Source organism: Eumetopias jubatus, unplaced genomic scaffold (assembly GCF_037043125.1).
Source record: "Eumetopias jubatus isolate StellerSeaLion01/CBP00866 unplaced genomic scaffold, mEumJub1_p1.0 scaffold_14, whole genome shotgun sequence".
NCBI lineage: Eukaryota > Metazoa > Chordata > Mammalia > Carnivora > Otariidae > Eumetopias > Eumetopias jubatus.
In genome coordinates, this window is record NW_028274820.1 from 41,956,129 (window position 1) to 41,963,932 (window position 7,804).

At 40.7% G+C, this 7,804-nt stretch overlaps 1 pseudogene; it reads left to right on the plus strand.

Annotated features, from left to right (window-relative positions):
• Positions 1 to 5,663: 5,663 nt before the first annotated feature.
• Positions 5,664 to 6,867, plus strand: LOC114219954 (thymidylate synthase-like; annotated as a pseudogene).
• Positions 6,868 to 7,804: the final 937 nt, after the last annotated feature.

Genomic DNA, 7,804 nt, shown 5'->3' on the forward strand with positions numbered 1-7,804 from the left:
GAACAAACAGGTGGTTGCCAGAGAGGAGATGTGTGGGGGGGATGGGTAAATAGATAAAGGGAATTAACAATACACTTATCTTGATGAGCAATGAGAAACATATAGAGTTGTAGAATCATTATATTGTACACCTAAAACTTATATTACAATGTATGTTAATTATATTTGAATAAAAAATAAAAATTTGAAACAAAAAAATAAATTGGCATGAGACAGATTAACAGGAGAAAATAAAATTTAGTTATGTACATGCGAGGAATCCCCATTAACATGAGAGATTCCAAAGATAATCAGGCAAAATAAGATATATATGCCATCCTAAACTAAGGTGAAGAGGGTAGAGGCCCGGGAATTCAAAGGAAAGTAAAGCAATTCACAAAAAGATGAAAAAGAGTAAATGTTTGGTAAACAGATGTTTGCCGGACCTTGCCTCTATGGGACATAGAGAGGACTTTAATCAAACCGATCTTGCTAGGTTCCTCTACCATGTTCATATTCTATGATAGGTATCTATGGTGATGGCTCCCTTCCTGGAACAGGTCCTCTTATTCCTTTAGGCAATTAGTGGGAAGGAAAAAAGAAAAACTTCCTGAGCCTTCTGTTTCTTAAAAATAATCAGCTTAAAATAATCCACATGCCAAAGAGATACATTTTGGGGTGGCAAATTAAAAAAAATATTAAAAATTACATTTAATGATTGTGTTGGTATAAAGACTAATATATTAATATCATGTATTAAAACTTTTCTTGGGGGCACCCGGGTGGCTCAGTCGTTAAGCGTCTGCCTTCGGCTCAGGTCACGATCCCGGGGTCCTGGGATCGAATCCCGCATTGGGCTCCCTGCTCCACAGGAAGCCTGCTTCTCCCTCTCCCACTCCCCCTGCTTGTGTTTCTGCTCTCGCTGTGTCTCTCTCTCTCTCTGTCAAATAAATATATAAAATCTTAAAAAAAAAAAAAAACTTTTCTTGGACCTAAAATTTTAGGTTTTGTTTTTTTTTCCTTCTGATTGGAAAGAAATTAAAACTTGTTTCTGAGCCCCGGGCACTATATCTCCTAATGGAGAAGTCACCCTGAGAACAGTGTCCAGGGCTTGATAGCTGTTCAACTGTTGAATGGAGTAAATGGATGGCATGGAATCTAGGTCCTGCCTCACTTCCACTTAACTGGTTAATAATCATCATAAGTCCTGTATTTATAAACCAAGAGGGTAAAATCAGTTGCATTTCCTTCTGTTTTCTCAACTCCTCTGAAATTCAATGACAGTTATGGTCTGTGCCATATCATTTCGCCTTTTATTACACACATCTAATATCTTTTATTGCCTTTGTGATTGAAGTGTTAGTCTTATCTCTGTGACTAGATTATAGAGCCCTTCAGACTGGGATTTTATTGTATTCTTCCTTATAATGTTCCCAGAGTCTGTGGCAGAGGGTATGTGATTAATATTTCCTGGTTATTTGTCTGATTGCACTTTTAGGTTATTAAATACATAAAAAGTACAGAAGAAGATAAACTTTAGTCCATAACATAGTTGAGCACTGGATCAAGAGAGAAATGGCTTGAAAGGAGGTACCAGGTATTCTGAAGCAGGGCTTCTCAGTCTTTTTCAAGCCAGGTCCTGGCACCATAGGAAATGGCCCCATCTGCACAGCACTTGGCTAAATGAATGAGGCTGCTTGAAGCCAGAGGTGACTCAGACCCCACCACCCATGTGGGAGGTGAATGTCTCCATATTTATGTTGTTGGGGAGGAAAAATAATTTCCCCCTCTACCTTCTAGGTTCTTGGCTGAGACCCCTCTATAATGAAAGATAGGTTAACAGGCGAAAAAACAAACAGAAGTTTAATAACATATATACCTCTTGTATGCATGGGAGAGACCCAGAAAAAAACTGAGTAACTCTTAAATGGCCCAAGCTACTACCTCCAATACCATCTCCAGCTAAAGACAAAAGAAGTTGACATGAGGGGTGGTGAGTCAGTTATCAGGCAAAGCACAGTTAACAAGGATTAAGCAGTTATGCAAATTTAAGTCAGCTGCTTTCTCCATGATAAGACTTTCTAGAAATGTCGTCATTCTTCTTTTCCTGGTCCAGAGAGGGGGATAGTCCTAGAAATGGAGATTTTCCCTATAAGCGTCAATGTCTCTTGTGAAAGGGTAACTTCTGTTGTTTCTTAAAAATAATCAGCCTAAAATAAGCCTTAAAACAAAGAGGCATACCTTGGAGTAACAAATTCTGCTCCCTGAAGTGGCATAACTGCTGGAAAGCCTTCTCTGAGATCTGCTGTAATTGCTGATGTAGAATTATTAACTAATCTCCAGGGATATACTAGATATCTCTCCCATTGGCTGGTGAGAGACATTTGCTAAATCGTTAGGAATTTTGCCAGACCATTGTTAAATAGAGCCGTTGTTAAAAATTAAATTACATAAAATTATAAATTATATTAAAAATGAAAGTAATAAATTCTCAACACCTCACATTTTACCATTTTACTACTGTACATTTCTTTCTTTTTTTTTAAGTAGGTTTCACGCCCAGGGTGGAACCCAGTGTGGGGCTTGAACTCACGACCCTGAGATTGAGACCTGAGCTAAAATCAAGAGTTGGACACTTAACCAACTGAGTCACCCAGGCACCCCAATTTCTTATATTTTATTGTTAACTATGTTTTTAAAGTTATTTATGCCTATTATATGTGTATGATGGAAACAATATAATGGTGTGCTACTACTCAGGCCCTCCCAACTCTGTGCTCCGTGATATCAAATTGGTAGCTTGAAATTCGCCATGATGAAAGTATTTACTCCATGGAAATCAGAAAATGCTGAAAATCAGGGCTTTTTCTTTCTATAGAAAGAAAAGAGCTGTGTGTTAAGTATCTATCACCACACTACTTTCCTTATCCCTCCTTCTTACACTGATGGGGTTCAGAACAAATCTCCCCAAACTGTGGACCATTTTGAGCTGAAGGCAATCAAGACCCAGAGACTCAGGAATAACTTTTACCTCTCCTTTAAACTACCTAAAAGAATTTAGATGGAGACCTGGCCCAGACAGAAAGCTATTACCAAGATATAACATTTTATCTGAATGACCTATATGTATGGCAGGACAAAGATATAATTACCATACATCTGCTCTCCCTATCACCCTGTGAATCATCCTCCTCCCTTTTAAAACCTCAGGTCCCCATCCCATTCCTTAGCTGAAGATGGCATATAAGCCTCAATTGCCCAGCTTGTCCTTGGGTCTCATATTCTTATGGGTCACCCCTACATACATAATTAAATTTGTTTTGTCTTCTTAATGTTTTATGTTAATTTGATTATTAGACCAGCCAAAGAACCTAGATAGAACTAAAATTTTTTCCTCCCCAGTGCATGCACATATGTGCACGCACACACACACACACGCATGCGCACGTGTGCGCGCGCGCGCACACACACACACACACACACACACACACACACACACACACACACCCTATACCCACAGCAGGTCTAGACTGAGGACATTCTAAGGGGCTACGCAAATTGGTAGTGAACAAGAAACGTTAGTAAATATAGTAGGATCTGTGACATTGGAGGGATCTTCTGGGCAAATGAGCAGAGGGGAAGAAAGCACCTTCAATTCAGCCTTCAATTTGGCTGCATTCCACTGCTGGCATATGTCTGATTCCTACCCCCAATTCTCTACACCTCCAGCCAAAACTGTTGTATCGTTCTTAGGTCCTTGGAACCCTGTTTGGTGATTAATCTGGTGAACTAATTTATGCTTAGTGGTTAACAGTGCTTCAATGTATTTTTTCCCCTAAATAATATATTTTCATGTCCATAAGACTCTTCCATGCTCTACCTTCTCCAAACCAGTGAGAAAAGCCTATTTAACTTCATATAAACCATGTTGTTTTTTGTCTACTGATTTCAAAATATCTAGAAGTTTAGAGATTTTTGTCATAAGGTCAGTAATAGAAAGGAGTGATTGCTTACTCGGTGAAATGGGGCAGTGAGGAGGGGCTATGAAGTAGTAGACCCACATGTGAGGATGGGTCTTCCTACTAGCGGCTCATCATGTGGGCAAGTTTAATACTTACCCCTCTTTAGTTGTTATTTTTACCCTTATTTCATAGGTAAGAATGTCAAGACTCCTAGAAATCAAGTGACTTGCTGAAGATCACAAGATGCTGATCCTAAATTACTACTACACTGTAACAATTCACTTCATAACTTAGTGGCATAAAACAATCATGTTATTATGTTCCCAGATTATGTGGACTTGATATGTGAGAAAGGTTCAGCTGGGCCATTCTGTCCTGGGGTCTCTTATGAGGCTGTGGTCAGATAGCAGCTATACTGAAACACTTAGGGGCTGGAGCAGCTGAAAGCTGGTTTCCCTTTCTCTCTCAAGATATACTGATATCAAGATATCTGTCTATAGCTCCTTCCTGGCTAGAACCATGGAAGGTGCGGAAGAGAAGAAAAAAGTTTCCTGCTTTGCCAGAAACCCTTAAGAAAAAGGAAAGGAATTTCGCAAAGTTGCAGATCAAGCATCAAGAGAAAGAAGTTTGCCCACAAGATGCTCCAAAAGGCAAGGAGGAAGCTTATTGATGAAAAAGCTAAGCATTACCACAAGGAAGGTGTACAGCACTGAGATTCAAATGACTAGGATGGCAAGAAAAATTGGCAACTTCTATGTACCTGTGGAACCCAGACTGGACTGGTCATCAGAATCAGGTATCAATGGTATGAGCCCAAAGGTTTGAAAGGTGTTGCAGCTTCTTTGCCTTTGCCAGATCTTCAATAGCACCTTTGTTAAGCTCAACAAGGCTTCAGTTAGCATGCTAAGGATAATGGAACCATATATTTGGCATGGGTGGACCCAAACCTGAAACCAGTGAATAAAATGATCTACAAGTGTGGTTATGGAAAAATCAACAAGAAGCAAATTACCTGACAGACGACACACTGAATGCTCGATCTCTTGGTAAATATGGCAGGGAGGAGGATCTGATTCAGATCTGTACTGTTGGAAAACATTTCAAAGACACAAACAACTTTTGATGGCCCTTCAAGTTATCATCTCCAAGACGGGGAATGAAGAAGATGACCTCCCATTTTGTAGAAGGTGGAGATGCTAGCAACAGGGAAGATTAAATCAATAGGCTTATCAGAAGGATGAACTAAGGTATCTACCATGATTATTTTTGTAATCTGGTCAGTTAATAAATGACTACTTTCAAGTTGAAAAAAAATATCTATTTATCTACCTACCTACTTACCTACCTATCTAGAGAGAGAGAGAGAGTCTCAGAGCTTCTCCATGTGAGCTAGTCTGGGCTTCCTCACAGCATGGCGGTTTCAGCACACTTGGACTGCTTACACAGTGATTCAGATTTTCGACACAAATGCGTTGCAAGCAAGAGGAGCTACATCGCCTTTTCTGACCTAGCTTCTGAGTCACAGTGTACTTCTATCACAATCTTGGTTACAAGAAAGTCACAAATCCACCCATTTTCAACTAGAGGATAATTCAACTACACCTCTTGATGGGAGAATGGGAAGGTTCTAGAAGGACATGTGGGATGACAGGTACTGTTGTGGTCATCCTTGAAAATACCATCTGACATAGATGGTTATGTGACCAATCCGGAATTCTAAGCATGGGCTGTTTTGTGTCAAGTTCTGCTGACCCTGGTGCACCATATACCATCCTCAAGGCTCCACATGTGTATTCACGTGGTAATTGTCCAAGAAAGCAGGCTTCCCAGAAAAGAGTAAATGAGGGGAAAAGAAGCGCATGGAAGGGCCACACAACACCTTGCCCGCTGGCTGGTGTCCCACACCTCCAGGGTCCCCCAGCTGTGCCCACACCCTTACTGCACACGGCTCCAAGCAGCAGCACCCGTCATCCCCCCCTGCCAAGCACAGGTGGGGCGGGGAACCCTTGGCCACCACCCCACGGGGAGCTGCAGTGCCTGGGGCAGATCCAACACATTCTGCACTGAAGGTTCCAGAAGGATGAGCGCACTGGCACCAACAGCATGCCATGGTTGTTTGGCATGCAGGCACACTACAGCCTTTCCTCTGTTGATGACAACGTGTATTCTGAAAGGGTGTTTTGGAGGAGTTACTGTGGTTTATCAAGGGATCTAAAAATGCTAAGGAACTGTCTTCCAAGGGAGTGACAATCTGGGATGCCAATGCCTCCTGAGACTTCTTGAACAGCCTGGGATTCTCCAACAGAAGAAGGGGATTTAGGTCCAGTGTATGGCTCTCAGTGGAGAAGCATTTGGGGGCAGAATACAAAAACAAAGATTCAGATTATTCAGGTCAAGGAGTAGACCAACTGCAAAAGGTGTTTGGCACAATTGAAACCAAACCCAAGGACAAAAGAATCATCCTGTATGGTTGGAATCCAAAAGTACTTCGTCTTCTGTCCCTACCTCCCTGCCATGCCCTTTGCCAGATCTCCGTGGTGAGCAGTGAGCTGTCCTGCCAGCAGGACAGGAGGGCAGGAGACATGGGCTTGGCTGTCTCTTGCCCTCGATGGCCCTTCAACATGGCCCGCTGCGCCCTGCTCACCTACGTGATCGCACACATCACAGGCTGGAAGCCAGGCAACTTCGTACATACTTTGAAGATGCACATATTTACCTGAATCACGTTGAATCTCTGAAAATGCAGCTTTAGCAAGAACCAAGGCCTTTCCTGAAGCTCAAAATCCTTCAAAAAGTTGAGACAATCCATGACTTCAAGGCTGAAGACTTTCAGATCCAAGGGTACAATCCTCACCTGACCATTAAAATGGAAATGGCTGTTCCAAGTGCCTTTAAAGGAGATGTTCCAAGGAGATTCAGTCTTTAGGGGTTGGACCAAATGCCCAGGAAAAGCTCATTTACTCTAAAGGAAAAAGGAACTAGGTCCAAAATCTATTGGTGACGGCAGGTATTGTTCATTAAATTTTAAGGATGTTGCCTCTGGCAAACATAACCTTGAGGGTTCTCTTAGTAACAAAAGGCCCTGAATTTGGTTAACTCACCAAGGATATGTGAAAATGCTAAGATTGGGAATAAAGTCAGAGAGTGAAAATTTATATACTCTTAAAAATATGCACAGCATTTCAATCCCACATTTTTTGAAGGTCAGTGAATTCCTAGAATTGCATATAAACTACTCCCTTAAATTTGAGCAAGCTGAATAATAACAAATAGTCATAACAACATAGAGTTGTGGTTATAAACATTTAAAGTTATATTTGCTTTACATATTGCTATAATAAAGGAGTGTTCTGTAAAAAAAAAGACTAAATGATTCACATGGGTTATTAGAATTAAATTTTAATTACTCTTCCCTAAATAACTGGTAAAAACTTGATCTAATATGAAAAAGATAATTTTTGTTTGTTTGTTTCTTTTATGGATTTCCCTTCTGAGAGTCTTCAGCTGTCTTTCCTAAAGCTATTTCTGTGCTGGGATCTGGTTTTCCTCATATTGATGATTTCATTGTTTGCAGAAAATTCTTGGTTTTTCCAATGCACTTGTTCAAGGTTCACCTTCAGTACTGCAAAGAAGGTAGGTCTTCCCTGGACAACACTTTGCAAAATACCTACTATTAGCATTCATTAATGAGGAATTGAACTTTTCTCTATTTGCTTGTCCATCCATTTTGGTTCCCTATGTCTATATCTATGACACTTTTGTTCTTCCTCTTTACAAAGGGGAGGTTTTATGGTATGTGCCTTTATTGGGTAAAGTAACTTTCCTGTTGGAAACGTAAACTGAACAAGAACCCTACTTAGCAA